The sequence below is a fragment of the Stegostoma tigrinum genome, unplaced genomic scaffold, assembly GCF_030684315.1.
Source record: "Stegostoma tigrinum isolate sSteTig4 unplaced genomic scaffold, sSteTig4.hap1 scaffold_57, whole genome shotgun sequence".
Classification (NCBI taxonomy): Eukaryota; Metazoa; Chordata; class Chondrichthyes; order Orectolobiformes; family Stegostomatidae; genus Stegostoma; species Stegostoma tigrinum.
The window spans coordinates 1,627,756-1,649,781 of record NW_026728505.1 but is presented as its reverse complement, the minus strand read 5'-3'; the positions used below and the strand labels follow the sequence as shown (position 1 = coordinate 1,649,781).

The 22,026-nt window shown below is 43.7% G+C and overlaps 1 long non-coding RNA gene across 4 annotated transcripts; it reads right to left on the bottom strand.

The window, feature by feature from the left end:
- Window positions 1–295: 295 nt before the first annotated feature.
- Window positions 296–12,436, bottom strand: LOC132208909 (uncharacterized). Of its 4 annotated transcripts, none has more exons than XR_009445022.1 (3): window positions 12,323–12,436; window positions 12,144–12,187; window positions 296–11,375 (listed from the first exon to the last, which is right to left on the bottom strand). It is a non-coding gene; the product is annotated as an uncharacterized LOC132208909 (long non-coding RNA). The 4 variants fall into 4 exon arrangements; XR_009445020.1 differs by having other exon boundaries at window positions 296–7,326; window positions 11,234–11,375; window positions 12,144–12,375; XR_009445021.1 differs by having other exon boundaries at window positions 12,144–12,387.
- Window positions 12,437–22,026: the final 9,590 nt, after the last annotated feature.

Sequence of the window (22,026 nt, the reverse complement as noted above, 5' to 3'; positions counted from 1 at the left end):
GTATCTGCTATTTAAATAGTGCACTGTGAACACTTCAATCATCCATATGAAACAAGCACACAGTAACTGAACCGTCTTCACGCAAAAATACAAAAATGTATTTCCTTTCTCATCTTTTAAGCCCGTTTGGTTTTTTGTACCATTTAATATGAAGTCTTACAACTGCACCAGAAACCTCTGGTTAAAAAGATTCTGAAAATGTAGTCCGTAACATGAGAATTGGCAAAAGTTGTTGACACACAGAAGAAAGAAAATGTTGTGTGAGATTCAGCAAATAAAGGAACATTTCTTAGACTGTAGCTGAAAAAAATTGGTTTATTGAAACAGACTTTTTCACCATTCGACCGAGTGACTGGAGTTATACAGGGCACTTAAAGATGAGGGCAACAACATCACAAAATTAATTTTGAATGTTAAATCCTGGAGCAAGTACTGAAAATGGATTGCAATGTGAATGAGAAGAATACATTGGAACCTTGGGATTTTCTAAAGCAGTTACCTTTTACTTCCTTGGACTGCAGCGGCGTCAGTGAAAAACCCATTTGTCACCTTATAAAGCAGGATTTGAACATTGACTGTGGAAGGCCAAGTTAACTCAGTTGTTGGAACATACGCTGTTTAAGTGCAGAGTTGTGAGTACGAGCCCAACACTGGGCACCACCTGTTTATTTAGTATTTTCCCTTTGCAAATTCCCTTCCTCCAGCTATTCTTGATGACCCTTACATCCCATGAATCAGCTTAGCGAATCTCTTTTGCACCGCATTCAACGCCAGCATATCCTTTCTTAAATACGAGTAGCTAAACCAATATGGCTTCACCAACATCCAATACAGTTGTTACAAGATGTCCCGATCCTCAAAACACTAACACCTCGCAGTTAAGGCCAAAATTCCATTTACTTTCTTCATAACTTCAGCATCAGTTTAGGACTTTAGACCCATCCTTGCCCTTTTCCACACAAATCCTGAATCGAATAGTTATAATAACTGCCTGCAAAATGCTATCCCACTGAAACTTCAACCACTTGCTCAACTTTGTAACCTAAAGTCAAGTCCAGGACCTTCCCCTTCCTTGTTGGGACTTCTACTTAATGGCTGAAAAAATGCTCTCCTGGATGTATTTTAAAAATTCTGATAAATCCTTCACATTATGACGACTCCATTAATGTTGAGGAAGTTGAAAGTCTCTGCTACCATAATCCTGCTACTTCTACACTTTCTCAAAATCTGTCTCCTTATTTATTTAAAGGGGTTTTCAAAAATGTCACCTGTCCTTATTGCTGTATAGATTCCCGAAGCAAAATAACAATATCTCCTCCTCCTTTAACACCTCCACTGCCTTGCATGAAGGCCCTGTATCCTGGAATACTGAGCTGCTAACCATGTCCAAGTGACAGCAATGGCTTTATGACCCCACTAATTTGTATCCTCAAATCATCTGCCTTATTCATCTGACTCCAAGCATTAAATACCATTCACCCTTGGCAAACTCGCTTATATCTTAATTGCCCAATGACAATGCCTTCCAGACTCTCTTGTTTCTTCTCTTTTTGGCCATTATTATTTTGAACATTCTCTGGATTTCAGCCCACTGCTAAACTTTTTACATGACCCCCAACAGTACTGGAAACCCACCCCCACCCCCCACAAGGATGCAGTTCCCATTCCAGTTTAGGTGTAACCACTGTGTGTAATTCTACTCTTCCTGCTGAAGGACGGATGTTGTAAAACTGCAAAAGGTTCAGAAAAGAATTGTAATGGTTATTATTGTAATAGTGTACCATTAATACACTAAGTTGCAAGCATTTTGGGATGACTCGGTTCCCAGTTGCTCATATGAAATGTACTGACTGTCATTGAGTGAAAAATAAAAACCACAGGTTCCTCGCACTTGTTGGAGGTGAGGATAGAGGAGATAGGCTCTCCATCTCCCCTTTCAAAATAAATTAGTCTGCTTTTGAAATAAAGATCGAATGCACAGTAGTTTTAATAAAATTTATATCATTTTTTCTCCCAACTAGGTAACCAGACATGTGGTGTTTTCAAACATCATGAGAAACAAGCCCAGATAACATGACTTGGATACAGATAATACGAGCAACAAAAATTCCTACAGATTCTTGGGAACTCATTGGTGGTTAACCACAGTGGCTCAGCGGTTAGCACTGCTGCCTCACAGTGCCAGAGACCTGGATTTGATTCCACCCTTGGGCAACCGAGCATGTGGTTGTTGGCATATTCTCCCTGTGGCTGCGTGGGTTTCCTCTCGGTGCTCTGGTTTCCTCCCATGTGCTGGTTAGTGGATTCGCCAAGCTAAATTGCCCAGAGTGTTCAGTGATGCATACATTTGGTGGGCTACGGGGAGATGTGTCTGGGTGGGATGCTCTGAGGTTTTGTGTGGAATTCTTGGGCCGAAGGGCCTGTTTCCATACTGTAGGAATACTCCGAATTCTATGAAAACCCGTCCTAATGAACTAGGGAATCCCTTTTCACACACTGTGTGGGTGGATTGTCTTTACCCAGTGTGAATGTGTTGATATACAGCAATAAAACGTTATCATTTTCAAAACCTACTCTACAGTTACGTATTTGTTATTGAGATTAATGCGAAAGGATTAATAAATTAAACGCCATTTATTTCAATGCCAGAGGCCTAACAGCTAAGGCAGAGGAACTCAGGGCAAGATTGGAAACATGAAACTGGGTTATCATTGCAATTACAGAGGCAAGGCTCAAAGATGGACAGGGCTGCCAGCTTAATGTTCTAAGATATAGTTCCTATAGAAAGGATAGAAAGTCGAAGGGGGAGGGGGAAGCAAAGCAAGAGAGGAGGGAAAAGTGGCATTTTTGAGCAAGGATAACATTATGGCGTTACTTAGGCAGGATATATCTGAGAATACATCCAGGGAAGTTATTTGGGTGAAACTGAGAAATAAGAAAGGGATGATCACCTTATTGGGATTATACTATAGCCACCCCCAATAGTCAGCAGGAATCTGACAAATAATTTTGAAAGAAGTTATCTGTAAGAATAACAGGGTGGTGATGGAAGGGATTTTAACTTTCCAAACAGACTGGGAATTCCATGGTCTAAAAGGCTTGGATGGAGCGGAGTTTGCTGAGAGTGTACAGGAAAATGTTCTGATTCAGTATGTGATGTACCGACTACAGAAGGTGCAAAACTTGACCTGCTCTTGGCAAATAAAGCAGGACAGGTGACTAGGGTATCAGCAGGGGAGGACTTTGGGGCCAGTGACCATAATTCTATTAGTTTTAAAATAGTGATGGAAAAGAGTAGACCGGATCTGAAAGTTAAAGCTCTATATTGGGGGAAGGCCAATTTTAATGGTATTACACAAGAGCTTTCAAAAGTTGATTGGGGCAGATGTTTGCAGGTAAAAAAGAAAGGTTAGAAAGTGGGAAGCCTTCAAAAAAAAGAGATAACGAGAGTTCAGGGACAGTATACTCCTGTTCGGGTGAAGGACAATGCTGGTAGGTATAGGGAATTCTGGATGACTAGAGAAATCAAGGTTTTGGTCAAGAAAAAGGAGGAAGGACAAGTCAGGTATAGACAGCAGAGATTGAGTGAATGCTTACAAGAGTATAATGACAATAGTATACTTAAGAGGGAAATTAGTAGGGCAAAAAGGGAACATGAGGTAACTTAGGCAAATAGTATTAAGGAAAATCCAGTGGGATTCTACAAATAGATTAAGAACAAAAAGGATAACTATGGGGAGATAGGGCCCCTTAAAAAGCAGCAATGCCTCCTATGTGTGGAATTGCAAGAAATGGGGAATATAATAAAACAAGTATTATGCATCAGTATTTACTACAGAAAAGGATATGGAAGATATAGACTGTGGGGAAATAAATAGCAACATCGTGAAAATTATCCATATTACAGAGGTAGTGATGCTTTAAACGCATAAAAGCGGATAAATTCCTGGGACCTGATCAGGCGTATCCGAGAACTCGGAGGGAAGCTAGGCAAGTGATTGCTGGGCCCCTTGCTGAGATATTTGTGTCATCGATATCCACAGGTGAGGGACCAGAAGTTGGCTAATGTGGTGCCACTATTTAAGAAAGGTGGTAAGGAAAAGCCAGGGAACTATAGGCCAGTGAGCCTGATATTAGTGGTGGGAAAGTCGTTCTAGGAATCCTGAGGGATAGTACTTGAAATATTTGGAAAGGGAGGGACTGATTAGGGATAATCAACATGGCTGTGTGTGTAGGAAATCATGTCTCACTGACTTGATTTTTTTTTGATGGAGGAACAAAGAGGATTGAATAGCGCAAAGAGGTGGATGTATTCTATATGGATGTCACTAAGGCGTTTGACAAGGTTCCTCATGGTAGACTGATGAGCAAGGTCAGATCACATGGAATACAGAGAGAACCAGTCATTTGGAAACAGATCTGACTTGAAGGTAGAAGACGGAGTGCTGGTGGAGGGTTGCTTTGTAGACTGGAGGCCTGTGACCAGTGGTGTGCTGCAAGGATCAGAGCTGGGTCCACTCCATTTTGTCATTTATAAAGATGATTTGGATGTGAATGTACGAGTTATAGCTACTAAGTACCAATCCTTGCAGCATACTGCAGGTCAAACGCCTTTCCAAATGGCCAGCTCTCCCTGGATTCCATGTGATCTAACCTTGTTAATCAGTCGACCATGCGGAATATCGAAAACATCCACCGCTCTGCCATCAATCTTGTTTCTAACTTCTTCAAAAAAACTCAATCAAGTTAGTAAGACATAATTTCCTATGGACAAAGCCATGTCGACTATTCCCCATTCAGTCCACGCTTTCCAAATATATGTAAATCCTATCCCTCAGAATTCCCTCCAACAACTTACCCACAGCTGACGTCAGGCTCACCAAAAGTTTATTGTTCCCTGGTTTTCTGTTACCACCTTTCTTAAACAATGGCACCAGATTAGCCAACCTCCAGTGTAACAGCTCACCTATGACTGTCAATGGTGCAAATATCTGAGCAAGGGGCCCAATTGCAAGCCTAGCTTCCCGCAAAGTTCGAGAATACACCTGAAGAGGTCCTGGGGATTTATCCACCTTTATGGTCTGTAAGGCATCCAGCACCACCTCCTCCACAACATGGAACTTTTCAAGATACACATTCATTTCTCTAAGTTCTTTAGCTTTTGTATCCTTGATCACAGTAAATACTGATGTAAAATACTTTTTTGTATCTCACCCAACTCGTGCATTCCCACACATAGGCGGTCTTACTGTGCTTTTAAGGAGCATAGTAGTGTCAAAATTGGCCTTAGTCTCATTTAAAACTTTGACTCTTAGACCAAAGTCTATCCTTTTCCATAATTATTTTAAAACTAATAGAGATACAATCATAGGCCCCAAAATATTCTCGCCCCTGCTGACCCCTCAGTCACCTGCCCTACCTTATTTCCCAAGAGAAGATCAAGTTTTGAGCAGGGACTAATGACACCAGTACAAACAGCCCAAAGATCAAAGTTCATTCCTTGATTTAAGGGCAAAATCCTTCAAATGTGGTTGTGGTGAACTTGCTGGTGTGTTAACAGTTGGGATGATTGAGTGAATCCCTTTCCACACATAGAACAAGTGAATGGTCTGTCCCCAGAGTGAACTCGCTGGTGTCTCAGCAGGTTGGTTGAGTGAGCGAGCAAATCCCTTCCCATACTCGGAACATGTGAACAGTCTCTCCCCACTGTGAACTCGGTGTTTCAGCAGGTTGCTTGACTGAGTGAATCCCAGCCCACAATCAGAGCAAATGAACGGTTTCTCCCCAGTGTGACTGCGTTGGTGCATTTCCAGCTGGGATGGGTAAATAAATCCCTTCCCACAATCCCCACATTTCCACAGTCTCTCCCAAGTGTGACTGCGCTGGTGTTTGGGCATTTCAGATGAATCTTCAAAGACTCTTCGACACACAGACAATACGCATTTCTCCCTGGTGTGAACAGTGCTTCTTCCTTTAATGTTCAAAATCCTGAGATAATTAGGTTATGACAAACAGATTGAGTGTCAGATCTGGATGTGGTTTTGTTTGATTTCTCTGAATGCAATCAAAATTTCAAACTGAAGAAAAAAAAGAAACGTAGAGAGAGAGAGAGAGAGAGAGAGAGAGAGAGAGAAACCAGAAGAACACACACAAAGATTGTGAAACTCAGAAATTAATCTGGTCAATTGTGGATGCAACACTGAGGGGCACTGCTGGATTATCAGTAAAACTGAACTGGTTCATTTAATGTCCTTCAGGGAAAGGAAACAGTCAGCGTTTGCCCAAAACTACAAAAAGAGATAGAGTTTGGACAGACATGAAGGGCAGGCATTTTATACATCTGAAAATGAATCCAATTCCTGTTTTCTCCCCATACCCTCTGATGCTTCTGAAGGACTAAGAATACACAGCAAAATACCCGAAATCTGGAATAAAAACAGAAAAAGATGGAGATACACAGTAGATCTGGCAGCATCTGAAATGTTAATAGATGCAGGAACCATTGCAATCTTGAAGAAGTGTTGAGATGATCATCCACTGCACCATAATATAGGTTACACACCGAGTGCCAGAAAACGGGCCTAGCTTAAATAGGTGCTTGATGGCCAGCACCGATACAATGGGGACAGTGTGTTCAACAATTGTACCCGACTGTCTGACCCCATTTAGTTCCGTGTTTCTCTCCTATTCTCTTTTAGGAAACAGGCAGCAGCAAGTAGTGAAGAATGCAAATGATATTTCGGCCTTCATTGTGACAGGATTCGAGTACAGGAGGAGGGATGTCTTTCTATAAGGGCCTTGGTGAGACCACACCTGCAGTAGTGTGCACCTTTGTTCTCCTTTCCAAAGGAAGGATGGTCTGGCTACTGAATGATCGCAAAGAAGGTTCACCAGACCAATTCCTGGGATCACAGGACTGATGTATGAAAAGAGATTTGATCTTGATTAATCCTTCTTTCTTTTAATCTTTCAGCCACCGACAACATCATGAACTAATTTCACGTCCCATTTGCTGATTTGAGTCTTTTACTGCTAAAGGTATACTTTGGTTCCCATTCCCCTGTCATACGAGTTTAAATCCTCACCAGTGGAACTAGCAAAAGCATCAACAAGAATATCTGTCCCAGCTCTGCCCAGGACAATTGTTCAAGCTTGTGCATGTCCCACCTTCCCCAGAAACAAACAAACAGTCTCAATGCCTCAGGAATCCAAATCTTTTTAAGTTATAGCTCCAGCCATGCACTCATCTCATCTGTCCTCTTATGCTTTTACTAGCATGTGCATTGTAGCAGCTCACACTGTTACGGGATTAGATCACGAAAGGTCCTGTGGGGATATAAAAGAGTCCTGTTGAGAAGGAACATTAGGGAATTTACTTGGGTTTCTGTTAACAGGCAGTTCAAAACACATAAGCATTTTAACAAGAGGCAGTGTTTAAAGGCCCGGTTCAGCCACAATCACAAGTTTGTTACTTAATGAAAAGTAGAAGCAAAAGTCTGATCCTACAGCATTCTGAACTGTTTAGGTAATTGTAACCAGAAATGCAAACAACCAATTAACGTGAAACGGTTAGCTAAATTCCTTGAGCAAATGTTTGTCAGCAATAAAAGCAGCTCACTGCATCATTATGGAAGGCAAAGCAATAAACGGTGTAAACACAACCTCTAAAAGACCAACAACATAGGAAGGGGCAAAGGAAGATTATAAAGAGAGAAGTCAGGGCTGCAGAGAGATAAAACAATTGAAATGTAGATACGGATAATTTGAACAAATTCTTACATCCAAAGATCAACGGAAGAGTGACAAAGATAGATTACAAAATCCAAAGTGAAGATATGGTTAGTGCCTTAGTTATTTGTGAAATCTAAACAAGTTCTGTTTAACAGCTTGGTAAAGTTCTAAAGTGACTGAATTTCACCCTCGGTGGAGTTTGAATAGATGCTCTTTATTAAAACAAGAAAGTAATAATGGAAAGCGCTTAGAGTAGAAAATGAAACTTCACTTTAAAAATCATTTGCAGCATACAAATTGTTGGGGTTGTAAACTGCAGCAGCAAGTCAGAAACACTGTTTGATCTTTTAAGCTGAAGTGACAGAGGGATTTTTCCACAATTTGTCAACTGTATTACAAAATTGTAGTAACTTTATATCAGAGTTGAGTTTAAAAGACTTTATCACAATTCCTAACAATCCACACTACAGTTAGTAGAGAATTTGGAAAAGTTCTTAGTGATAAGCTACTATTTTGGTTTTTGGCAAAAAAATGTGGTGCAGCTGGCAAATGTCTGAGGAGGAATATAACTGCCAAAGCATTGTAAGGTCCCAAAGACAGACGAAGTAGTTTTCGAGCTAACCTCAGGAGATTATAGAAGGGTTTAGGACTGAACATAGTGTTGTCCACGATTGTTTGAACATAGGACATAGAACATTACAGCACAGTACAGGCCCTTCGGCCCTTGATGTTTTGCCGACCTGTCATACCGATCTCAAGCCCGTCTAACCTACACTATTCCATGTACGTCCATATGCTTATCCAATGACACCCTAAATGTACCTAAAGTTGGCAAATCTACTAGCGTTGCAGGCAAAGCGTTCCATTCCCTTACTACTCTCTGAGTAAAGAAACTACCTCTGGCATCTGTCCTATATCTTTCACCCCTCAATTTAAAGCTATGCCCCCTCGTACTCGCCGTCACCATCCTAGGAAAGTGGTTTGCTTACTGGATTGGGTATATTGATTTGGGGTGTGTGGCTAACAATGACAACAATATTGCATGTAAATAACATCTAGCGAATGGAATAAAAATATCACAATCAGCCAGGGAAAGTCTGAATGTCATTGTCCACTCTTCCAATCTGAGCTGTATTTAAGAGGGGAATTAGGCCTCATGTGAAAGCCAGGTTTGGAGTGGACTCTGGCCTCTCCCACACATGTGGTAACAGAGCTCTGAATAAAGGTCACTCGTACAACTGAACACAACACAAACTTCTCCCGACAACAATGTGGCACTGGGTGTAAGCTTGACAATACTATATTTGAGATCTCGTATTTTAGTGTATCTCTTAACTTCCTATCTTCAGCTTTCAGGTCCTCCTCCCTTGGTTTTCCTATGTCACTGGTACAATCGGATGTTCATCCTCCCACTCCAGAATGTCCTGAAGCTGCTCCATGTCATTGCTAATCCTGGCACCAGGGAGGCAACATACCATCCTGGATTCATGTCTCTCTCTATCCCTTACTATTGAATCCCCTGTCTCTACAGTCATATTTATCGTTTCCCTCCCCTTCTATGCAGCGGAGTTACTCCGAGTGCCATGAACCTGACTGATGCTGCTTCCCGAGTGGCCACCCCAACATCCCCCACCTCTCTCCCCCACCCCCAACCCCCCAACCGAACAGTACCCAAAACAGTATATCTATTTGAGGGAGATGACTCTAGCACTTCCTTTCTGAGCCTTTTACTTGTCTGATAGTCACCCATTCTCTTGCTGTCTGTGTAATCTTCACCTGCTGCGTGACCAGTCTGTTGAGAATGCGACCACAACCTTCTCAGTTACCATGGATGCTCCATACTGACTGCACCCACAGCTCAAGCTCTGAAAAGCAGTTAACCAGTAGCTGCAGATGGACACACTTCCTGCACAAATAGCCAATAGGGACACTGGTAATGTCCCAGAGTTTAATGCGGAAAACTGTGAGGTGATTCACATTGGAAGGAGTAACAGGAATACAGAGTACTGGGCTAATGGTAAGATTCTTGATAGTGTGGATGAGCAAAGAGATCTCGGTGTCCATGTACATAGATCCCTGAAAGTGTCCACAAGTTGATAGGGTTGTTAAGAAGGTGTACAATGTGTTCGTTTTTATTGATAGAGGGATTGCGTTTCAGAACCATGAGGTCATATTGCAGCGGTACGAAACTCTGGTGCGGCCGCACTCGGAGTTCTGGTCACCGCATTGCACGAAGGATGTGCAAGCATTGGAAAGGGTGCACAGGAGATTTACCAGAATGTTGCCTGGTATCGAGGGAAGGTCTTATGAGGAAAGGTTGAGGGACTTTAGGCTGTTTTCGTCAGAGAGAAGAAGGTTCAGAGGTGACCTAATAGAGACATACAAGATGATATGAGGATTAGATAGGGTGGGCACTGAGATCCTTTTTCCTCAGATGGAGCTGGCTAGCACGAGGGGATATAGCTTTAGATTGACGGGTCATAGATATCGGACAGATGTCAGAGGTAGGTTCTTTACTCAGGGTAATAAGGGCGTGCAATGCCCTGCCTGCAACAGTAGTAGACTCGCCAAGTTTAAGGGCATTTAAGTGGTCTTTGGATAAACATATGGATGATAATGGAATAGTGTGGGTTAAATGGGCTTCAGTGTGGTTTCACAGGTCGACACAACATCAAGAGCCTATGTTCTATTGTGCAAGAGGAGCACACCACAGATGTGATGTCTTCTGTTATGACTTCTCTCCAGATTAAGCCAGTTTCTGCCTTAAAAAGAATTTAATTAAGCTAGGTCCTCCCCCTTCATTTCAAACATTACTATTATAAACCTAAAGCCCCTAACTTTATTTAAGCTAATATATACTTTAAAAACTGTAAGAAAATTCTTTACGATATCAAATATCAATTGGCTGTTTCCATTAGGACTGAGAGACTTTCTGAACTGCCCAAACTGAGACTGAGCATCACACTCAATCTTTCAGTTTCACTTTCTGTTTCACCCAACTCCAAAGCACTCTCATTTAGCCAAGCAGCACTCACAGTGCAGCCTTTTCATTTTCATTGTCTGCTCACACCCACTCTGATCTCAGCCTCCCATACTGTTTCAATGCAGCTCAATGGAAGCTCAGGGAACAGCATCTTCACGTTAAATGCAATAATTTATAAACCTCAGGAATCAACACAGACTTCAGCAGTTTCAGGATCAATGGAGTTGTCAGGAAATGGAAGATTCCACCTGGAGGGGTGCTGGAATTTGTGCCCATCAGGAATTTTAAAAGGAAGTTTGCAGGTATTCAAGAATGAAAAATGTATAGACTAAAATCATGAAGTGGGCGAATGGGACTAAATATGACAGTTCTTTCAAAGAGACGAGGTGTTGTTTGGACAAATCTACCCCTCTCAGGCCAATATCTCCTTTCTCAGCTGCAGGGTATAGAACTGAACACTTATCCCAGAGGTGATCAAACCAAAAATTTGAATATCCTGCTTTCAAGTTACAAACTTACCAGGAGTATTCTCCCACGCATAGAATGGTTAAACCTCTTTCCTTTCACTGTTAAGTGTCAATGATACTCAGATCCTGATCACTCCGCTTAATGGAGAACTTGCATTGGGATCCTGGTCTGCAAATTATTCTCAATAAATATCCTGTAAAGCAAATCCACAAGAGACAAATAACGGTCAGGCCTGGACAGAAATCCAGAAAACACAAGATTGTCTGGAAAAGGCAAACATTTCTCTTGGTTTCTGTTAGTTATGTATAAATCCTCCTCTTAAAAGCACCCTGCTCCCCCACACAGAAAGATGCAGAGGTAAAATACACCCATTATTAGAGACTGAGGAAGTCAGACATTAATAAATTTGACCAGGGAGCACAAGGGGACTCAGAGCACTTTCAGTGATTTGATCCCAATCATATGAATACTGGGCAAACGGATATGCTTTAATAGATCATAATATTTAAAGCAGGACTTCCTACAGTGAGAGTGCAACAGGTAACATGAAGTTCTAAGCAAGGATTAGCGGATCCGAAACGTTATTTTTTTTCCTTTCACAGATGCTACCAAACCTACTGAGCTTTTCCAGCAACTTTGTTTTTGAACATGCAGTTCTGAACACGTTTTCGACATTTCTCCTCCATTAAATATCTAACGTATAACTTGCAGCAATTTATACTGCCTGAAGCCAGTACTCCGCCAGCGTCAAAGGTCCTTCCCAGGAAATACACGCCGTGTCTCAGTCTGGGAAAGAAGTCCAGAAAAACAAAAACAAAAACAAACATTTCTCTTGTCCTAATCTCCCCTCCCAAGCAAGAAAGGCTGCGCTTGCGTTCCACTACAGGTTGCCACCTATAAATATGGCGATCCGGCATGAGTCCCGAAGATCACTGCCCCTAATAAAGATGGTGGCAATTACCTCTGCCTATCGCAGCCTCAGGTCCGTAGCAGTTTTTCCGTTTGCTGCAAAACACGGGACCGGCATGTTAAAATTTGTTTTCTGACATGCATCAACGGCTAATAAAGCCTCTCAGTCAATACCGAAAGTATTTCCCTCCCGTTTTTTTGCAGCTTTCCTTTTTATCCCGTGTACTGTACCTTCCGAAAGCAGCTAACCCTCATTCGCAGAGATATTGCGCCCGCGGACAGAGGCGATCACATGATTTTCACACAGACAAACATCTCACTCGCTCTGATTGGCTGGAGGGTAGGCCGCTTCCATTGGCCCCGCCCCGTGCTCCGATTGAACCAAAGCTGACATCGCTCACAGGGAGATAGCAATAGCTGCAGGTGTTGGAGTCACAGATGACACAGTGTGGAGCTGGAGGGACACAGCGAGCCAGGCACCATCAGAGGAGCAGGAAAGTTGATGGTTCAGGACCCTTCTTCAGAAATGGGGGAGGGGACGGGAACTGAAACATAAACAGAGTGGGGGCTGGGGAAGGTAGGTGGGAAGGTGATAGGTGAGTGCAGGTAGTCAGTGGTGAAGATTTTTCCTGCTGTTCATTACCTCTGTGAGTGATGGTGAGGGTTCATCCCGAGATGGGGAAAAAAAGGGCCATTCCTGATTCTCCTAATGTACGGCAAAACAGCTTGTATTTTATGGAAACTTTTACTCTGTCATTTTCCTCGATGTTTTGGCTGTTTCAGAGACTTGGATAGAGCAGGGTCAGGAATGGATGTTGCAAGTTCCAGGGTTTAGATCTTTCATTAAGGTCAGGGAAGATGGTAAAAGAGGGTGAGGTGTGGCTTTGTTAGCCAAGGACAGTACAACGGTGGCTGAAAGAACTTTTGATGAGGTGGTATGGGCTGAGAGCAGAAACAGGAGAGGAGAGGTCGCACTGCTGGGAGTTTTTTATAGGCCCCTGCAAAGTTCCAGGGATGTGGAAGAGTGGATTGGCAAAATGATTCTGGGCAGGAGTGAAAAGAACAGGGTGGTCATTATGGCAGCTATTAACTTCCCTAACATTGAATGGAAATGCTATAACTCTAGTATGTCGGATGCATCAGTTTTTGTCCAATGTGTGCAGGAGGGTTTCCTGACTCGGTATGTCGAAGGGCCGACGAGAGGGGAGGCCACACTGGATCTGGTACTTGGTAATGAACCAGGCCAGGTGTTTGATTTAGTGGTAGGTGAGCACTTTGGACAGAGTGACCATAATTTGGTTATGTTTACTGTAGCAATGGAAAGGGTTAGGAATATGCCACAGGGCAAGAGTTATAGATGGGGGAAGGGCAATTATAATGTGATTAGGCAAGACTTAGGAGGCATAGAATGGGTTAGCAAAATGCAAGGGATGGGGACAATCGAAATGTGGAGCTGGTTTATGGAACAGATATTGCTGTCCTTAATAAGTATGTCCCTGTCAGGCAGGGAGGGAGCGATAAGGGAACTGTGGTTTACAAAAGAAATTGTATCTCTTGTTAAGCAGAAGAGGGAGGCATATGTGACGATGAGACAAGATGATTCAGATGAGGCGATGGAGAGTTACAGATGAGCTAGTAAGGATTTAAAGAGAGAGTTAAGAAGAGCAAGGAAGGGACATGAGCAGACATTGGCAGGTAGAATAAAGGAGAACCCTAAAGCGTTCTATAGGTATGTGAAGAATAAGACGATGTCTCGGGTAGGAATAGGGCCAGTCAAAGACAGAAGTGGGAAGTTGTGTGTGGACCCTGTGGAGATTGGAGAGGTGCTAAATGCTTATTTCTCATCTGTTTTCACTGAGGAACAGGAGAATATTGTAGAGGAGGTGACTGAGTTACGGGCTACTAGAATTGAAAGGATTAAGGTTAGTAAGGAGGAGGTGTGATCAATTCTAGAAGGTGTGAAGTTCGTAAATCCCCTGGGCCAGATGGGATTTTTCCGAGGATTGTCTGGGAAGCCAGATAGGAGGTGGCAGAGTCTTTGGCCTTGATCTTTGAGTCCTCATTATCTACAGGTTCAGTACCAGAGGTCTGGAGGATTGCAAATGTTGTGCCCTTGTTCAAGAAGGGCAGTGGGGCTGACCCAGGTAATTATAGACGTGTGAGCCTTACATCTGTTGTAGGAAACATTTTGGGAAGGATTATAAGAGATAGGATTTATTATCATCTAGCAAGCAACAATTTGATTGGAGATAGTCAGCATGGATTCGTCAAGGGCAGGTTGTGACTCCCAAAACTCATTGAGTTTTTTGAGAAGGTGACCAAGCATGTGGCTGAGGGAAGGGCAGTTGACGTGGTGTACATGGACTTCAGTAAAGCCTTTGATAAGGTTCCACATGGTAGGCTATTGAAGAGAATACAGAGACACGGGATTGAGGGAGAATTAGCAGTTTGGATTAGAAACTGGCGTTCCGTAAGAAGGCAACGAGTGGTGGTTGATGGAAAATATTCAGCCTGGAGTCCAGTTACTAGTGGTGTGCCTCAAGGATTTGTTTTGGGACCACTGCTGTTTGTCATTTTTATAGATGACTTGGACGCAGGCATAGGTGGATGGGTTAGTAAATTTGCAGATGACACTAAAGTCAGTGGAGTGGTGGACAGTGTGGAAGAATGTTGCAGGTTGCAGGGAGACTTGGATAAACTGCAGAATTGGGCTGGAAGGTGGCAAATGGAGTTTAATATGGATTAAATGTGAGGTGATTCACTTTGGCAAGAATAATAGGAAGGCAGAATACCGGGTCAATGGAAAGATTCTTGGTAGTGTGGCTGTGCAGAAGGATCTTGGTGCCCATGTACTAAGATCCCTGAAAGTTGCCACCCAGGTTGATAGTGCTGTTAAGAAGGCTTACGGTGTGTTAGGTTTTATTGGTAGAGGGACTGAGTTCCGGAGCCATGATGTCATGCTGCAACTGTAGAAAATGCTAGTGTGGCCTCGTTTTGAATATTGCGTGCAATTCTGGTCGCCCCATTACAGGAAGAATGTGGAAGCATTGGAAAAGGTGCAGAGGAGATTTACCAGGATGTTGCCTGGTCTGGAGCGTAGGCCCTATGAAGAAAGGCTGAGGGACTTGGGTCTGTTCTCTCATTGGAGAGAAGGAGGCTAAGAGGGGATTTAATAGAGACATACAAGATGTTCAGAGGATTAAATAGGGTGGACAGTGAGAGCCTTTTTCCAAGGATGATGACTTCAGCTTGTACAAGGGGACATAGCTACAAATTGAGGGGTGTTAGATTTAAGACAGATGTCAGAGGCAGGTTCTTTACTCAGAGAGTGGTAAGGGCATGGAACACCCTGCCTGCCAGTGTAGTTAACTCAGCCACATTAGGGACATTCAAACAGTCCTTGGATAAGCATATGGATAATGATGGGGTAGTATAGGGCAAGGGGCTTAGATTAGTTCACAAGTCGGCGCAACATCGAGGGCCGAAAGGTCTGTTCTGTGCTGCATTGTTCTACGTTCTATGTTCGAGGTGCTTCACAGATGAGCAAAACATCGATTAAAGATATCAATTTTACGATGTATCATAAAGAATAAGAGAGAGGTTCAGGGAGGAAATTCCATAGTTTGGGTTGTCAGCAGCTCTAACCCTGGAGTGTTGTAAGTGGGGTGGGTCAGAAAAATATCTGGAAAGGGGAATTGCAGGAGTGCAAAAAACACATATGGCCTTCATGACGGCAAAGGTTTCAGAGACTGTCATTAGAGAGTACGGATGTCGCATGGAGCTTAAGGCATTACTCTGCACTCAATCCATTACAAGTCATGACCACAAAGGTACAGAAGATTTCTGATGCCTTAATCAGGCTGATCAATATTTGTATCGATGGGCTTGCAAAATGTCAGTAATCGCCTCTACCTCAGAGTCATGGTATTGTTGGGATGCTGCTACAGAAGAGGAGACAGGGAGCAAGGAATGTCACATAAAACGCTCTCCTCTTCTCACTATTTTCACTGCAAAACCAAGGGAGCACCTAACATACCACCTCTATCTCCCATCACAACACTTTGCCCCACAATAACTCTGTCTGCCCCTGCACAAGGAGAAGTGGGATTCTTTTCCAGGACCATGTGGTGCCCTGAAACTCTGAGTGAAGACCAAAAGCATCTGAGCGATGAGAGCAAAGATTTGAGAAGACTGTCTGCACCTTTGCTGAAACTTACAGGAGCACCAGGTCAAAGCAATAGGCAGCATGTGGAGTACAAACTGGAATTGAGTAAGTGTGCGTCCGTACAAATTTGGACAGGCCGGGGGTTTGGGACACTTGACAAAATTTTCAGTTTCCTTTTTGAATAGTCACCTGAAATGCCTTTTTAGAACCACTTCTAACCCTTATCCATGCTCTGATCTGGAGGGCCAGGTCACTCTTGCACTGGTTTCATCCTGCAATTTTATGAAGTCAGCAACAAGATGAGTTTCAACACTGACTTTGAAGATTATTAAAAGCTAACATCGATTGCCATTAGAATGTTTTGATTTTGATTTATGTTGTCTCGTGTACCGAAGTACAGTGAAGTGTTTTTGAGAGCGGTGCAGGCAGATCATAGCAAACAATGATTTACAGATCAAAGTGTGCATAGACAGAGCAAGGCATGCAAGGTTATGCCTGCATAGGAGGTGTGCAAAGCAAGATCAACACTATTTGGAGTTACAGAGTCCATTCATCAGTCGAATAATGGCAGAGAAGAAGCTGTTCTTGAACCCCTTGATGGGTGTGTTCAATCTTCTGCCGAATGGAAGAAGTTGGATGAGAGCATTACCGAGATGGGACGGGTCATTGATGATGTTGGCAGCCTTTCTGCGGCAAAGAGAAGTGTAAATGAAGTCCATGGATAGGAGGCTGTTGCCGTTGTGGCCTCCTCTACATTGGGGAAACCAAGCGGAGGCTTAGGGACTGTTTTGCAGAACACTTACGCTTGGTTCGCACTTTACAACTGCACCTTCCAGTTGCAAACCATTTTAACTCCCCCTCCCATTCCTCAGACGACATGTCCATCCTGGGCCTCCCGCAGTGCCACAACGATGCCACCCGAAGGTTGCAGGAACAGCAACTCATATTCCGCTTGGGAACCCTGCAGCCCAAAACGTATCAATGTGGACTTCACCAGCTTCAAAATCTCCCCACCCTCCACTGCATCCCAAAACCAGCCCAGCTCGTCCCTGCCTCCCTAACCTGTCCTTCCTCCCACCTATCCCCTCCTCCCACCTCAAGCCCCACCCCCATCTCCTCCATACTAACCTCATCCTGCCCCCTTGCCCTGTCCATCCTCCCTGGACTGACTTATCTCCTCCCTATCTCCCCACCTATACTCACCTTTACAGGCTCCATCCCCACCTCTTTGACCTGTCTCCTCTCCACCTATCATCTCCTCTATCCATCTTCAATCCGCCTCCCCCTCTCTCCCTATTTATTTCAGAACGCCCTTTCCCTCCCCCATTTCTGAAGAAGGGTCTAGACCCGAAATGTCAGCTTTCCTGCTCGTATGATGCTGCTTGGCCTGCTGTGTTCATCCAGCTCTACACCTTGTATTCTCTGGATAAGAGTTTGGCTTCTGTGATGATTCGTGCTGTGCACACAACTTTCTGCAGTTTCTTATGGCCTTGGGCTGAGCAGTCGTTGCACCAGGCCATTATGCACCCAGATAGGATGCTTTCTATGGTGCATCTGCAAAGGTTGGTGAGGTCTTCATGGACATGCAGTACAGTAGATAAACAAAACATAAAAAGTAAAAGTTCAAAAAGATGCCAAGTTAGACATGCTGAGACTTTGTCAGATTTGAAACTGTTTTGTGTAGGTAACAGTTAAAGAAAGCTCTTGCAGTTCTTTTGTCAGTGAGTACAGAAGTGCTGGTGAAATAAAGGATTATAGATGTAGCAGCCCTGAGTTAAGAGGAAAACAGCACAGGCATAAATATGCAGAAGATCACGAGGTTGACTAAGGTCAGTGTTGCTTATATGAACTGTGACTGGGCACAGTAGGGAGTTAATCAGATAAGAACAAGGATAAAATAGATCTGTGTCTGTGCAGTGGAGACCAACCAGAGTCAGAAAATGAAGGCCCAAGACAGACACTTTGAAGATCAAGGCTGCAAAAACTATCAGAAGTCCTTTTAACACTGTTGTTTAGCCACTGACAGGAACAGTACAACTGTTTGAGTGTAAGTTGTTGTCTGCATTTATCACTGCAGTTTGCCTGACAGCAGATCACCTTCTACTGACTCTATCTCAATAAAGTTGATTGTTGCTTCACAGCCCAGCTCTGCTGCCAAGTCTGCTCCTGCCTGAAAAGTGTAATCACAAAAGAAGATAATGCTTATTGCCAGTCCAGGCAGGCTGTGATTGTGGATGAGTGGGGAGGATGTTCGACAGAATGGGAAATGTTCATTCTGAAGAGATTGACCTGAAACAGTGACCATTAGTCTACTACTTTGCTGCTATGCCATTTCCCATTTTAATATGCCAATTCAAACTGTGCTGGTTTTGCTGAGTGTTCAGATCACAAGACCATAATGCATCCGAACAGAATTGTGCCATTCTGTCATGACTGAATGGTGTGCAGTTCTGGTCTCACTGCTATAGGAAGGATGTAGTGAAAGGGCTGAGGATTGACAAGGATGTTGCCAGAGTTGGAGGGTTAGTGACTCGCTTGTCAAATTGACTTTATTTCTGTGTATTACAATTGTTGTTCTGCTCCAGTTCTTATTTTAATCAGATGTTGATAATAATGCCCAGACATACAAGGCAGAAAATGATCTATCTCCATCAGCAGGGTATCAACCCCCTAATATTTTGAATAATTTTTTTTATCTCATCTGCTGTCTGGTTGCATATCTCTTTCTGTTTTCTTTTTGTTTTCTTTTTCGCCACTTTGTCACTTTACAGCCTGGAGGAACATTGAAATCTATAACTAAACTGACCACATGATATCTGTTCTCCTTCTGTCTTCCACCTTCCACGCACCTTCCTTCCATTGATAATAAAATGTGAGGCTGGATGAACACAGCAGGCCAAGCAGCATCTCAGGAGCACAAAAGCTGATGTTTCGGGCCTAGACCCTTCATCAGAGAGGGGGATGGGGTGAGGGTTCTGGAATAAATAGGGAGAGAGGGGGAGGCAGACCAAAGATGGAAAGAAAAGAAGATAGGTGGAGAGGAGAGTATAGGTGGGGAGGTGGGGAGGGGATAGGTCAGTCCAGGGAAGACGGACAGGTCAAGGAGGTGGGATGAGGTTAGTAGGTAGAAAGGGGTGCGGCTTGGGGTGGGAGGAAGGGATGGGTGAGAGGAAGAACAGGTTAGGGAGGCAGAGACAGGTTGGACTGGTTTTGGGATGCAGTGGGTGGAGGGGAAGAGCTGGGCTGGTTGTGTGGTGCAGTGGGGGGAGGGGACGAACTGGGCTGGTTTAGGGATGCGGTGGGGGAAGGGGAGATTTTGAAACTGGTGAAGTCCACATTGATACCATTAGGGTTCCCAGGCGGAATATGAGTTGCTGTTCCTGCAATCTTCAGGTGGCATCATTGTGGCACTGCAGGAGGCCCATGATGGACATGTCATCTAAAGAATGGGAGGGGGAGTGGAAATGGTTTGCGACTGGGAGGTGCAGTTGTTTGTTGCGAACTGAGCGGAGGTATTCTGCAAAGCGGTCCCCAAGCCTCCGCTTGGTTTCCCCAATGTAGAGGTAGCCACACCGGGTACAGTGGATGCAGTATACCACATTGGCAGATGTACAGTGGATGCAGTCCTTCCATTGATGTTTTGTGAGGATTTCATCAGTGCCAGCAGCCGTGATCGAATCGGAGGAACAGGTTACATTGCAATTACATTTAAATCCTCCCCCAACTGAAAAATCCCTCGAAAATTGAACACAATTTCAAGGAAGCTATAAAACACATATGGAGCAATGAATTGAATTGTTAATAATGTTTAATCCGTGTGATAGGATTATAGAACGAAAAAACACTGCTGATGGTTCGAAGCTGAAAGACTAACAGTGAAATGCAAGAGACACTCAGCAAGGCGGGACACAGTCTGACACACACACTACAAGATAACCAGGGGAATGGGGAGGGAATTTGTTGGTTATCCCGGGATACAGGGTCAACAGCGAAAAGTGGGAGACACTGGATTGGGAATCGCGGGATAAAGACACGTAACTGGGTCAGAGAATGGGGACAGCACAGCGAGGCTCCCTGTGGTATTCGCCTTGGACCGCCCCGCTTTTGGGCAGGTCTGAGTTCAGTTTCCGGAAACTGCAAATTCTGTGAAGTGGGCGGGACTAAATTTGTGATTGACAGGTAGGGGGTGTTTTTCAGTCCAGAAACAGCCTCTGCTCCGCCTTTTCTTGGTGAATGTTTCCCTGCAGTCGAGTTGGTGAGTGTTTAGAACTCTGTCGGTTTCCCGGTAATGTAGGTGAACTGTAGCTCACTGTGTGTTAGATCATATCGCCAACGCTCTCTCATCCCCTTTCTCCCAATCCCCAGTTACACGCTGCTGGCTCAGTGAGTTCTGGCGGATGCGGGGCTGTGGTCAATCTCGGCGCTGGTTTCGGTTCACAGAAGACGGTTTAGTTTTTCAGGTAATGACAGATCATTCTGCCCAGCAGGACAGATTCTCATGTTGTCAGCAGGGACCATACAGCCCTCACAGACTGGGGTTAGTTTCTTTCCAGCAGAACAGACCGAGGAAGGGTCATCGGACCCGAAACGCTATCTCTTCTTCCCAGATGCTGCCAGACCTGCTGAACTTTTCCAGCAACTTCCGTTTTGTTGTCGACTCAGTGGGGGACATGACTGACATGTATAAATTTATGAGGGAAATAGAGAAAACAAGAACAAATCTTTCTGCTTAGTGGTGGAATCAGTATCGGGCGACATGGATTGATGGTAAGCGGCGGGAAGTTTTGATGAGTTGAGCGGATTTTTTTCACTCAGATAATGGGGGGAAACTGAAACTCACTGCCTGGCAGCCTAGTCGAGCTACAAATGTTCATAACACTTCCGGAACTATTGAGATGTATAAAATAAACACGGAAAGAACTGGGATGCTGTAAATCAGAAACAAAAAAGAAATTGTTGACAACATTCTGCAGATCTGGCAGCATCTTGGAGAGAAATCAGAGCTCAAGTTTCGGATCGAGTTTTTGAAGCCAGGATGTAGAACCCCCCAATGAGGAAAGAGGGGACCTAACGTCAGACAACCAACGCGGACAAGTGCTTGAAGTATTAGCGGGGAGAATTTTGCAGGCAGTTATCAGAACTCTTTTGAAAAGATTTGGGATTGTTATGGAAAAGGACAAGGATGGACCTGTAATCAAAGTTCTAACTTGGTTGATTTTAATAAGATATGATTTGGCCATAGTGCACAGGAAGCAGATACTTTCAGGTACATGTGCAAGAGGGAACATAAATGGAGAGATAAGGAGAGCGCTAAGGGAAATATGAATTGATACTGCCAAGTGAAATGAAGCAAAATGCTCTGTTGATTTACAGGTAGACATATGGTTAAAGGATAAGGGGGAATGTGTAAGGCCCATTAAGGACCACAGAGGTATCTGTGCGTAGAACTAGAGAGTGTTGGCCTGGGTCGAAATGAATACTTTGTGTCAGTGCTCACTAGTGAAATAGATGAATCAGGGAGAAGGTTTGTGATAGAATGTAAAGAAACTATCACAGAGAGAGAAAGGAAGTACTAAGTAGTCTGGAAGGTTTAAATGCAGATCAGTATCCAAGGTCAAGTGAAATGTCTCCTGTGATGTTAGGATGAAATAGCAGGGTGCTTGCAAGGTTCTTAATTCCCCACTAACCACAAAGGGACCCTTCTGAAGGGCCACCGGACTCAAAACGTTAACTCTGTTTTCTCCTTCGCGGTTGCTGCCAGAAGTGCTGA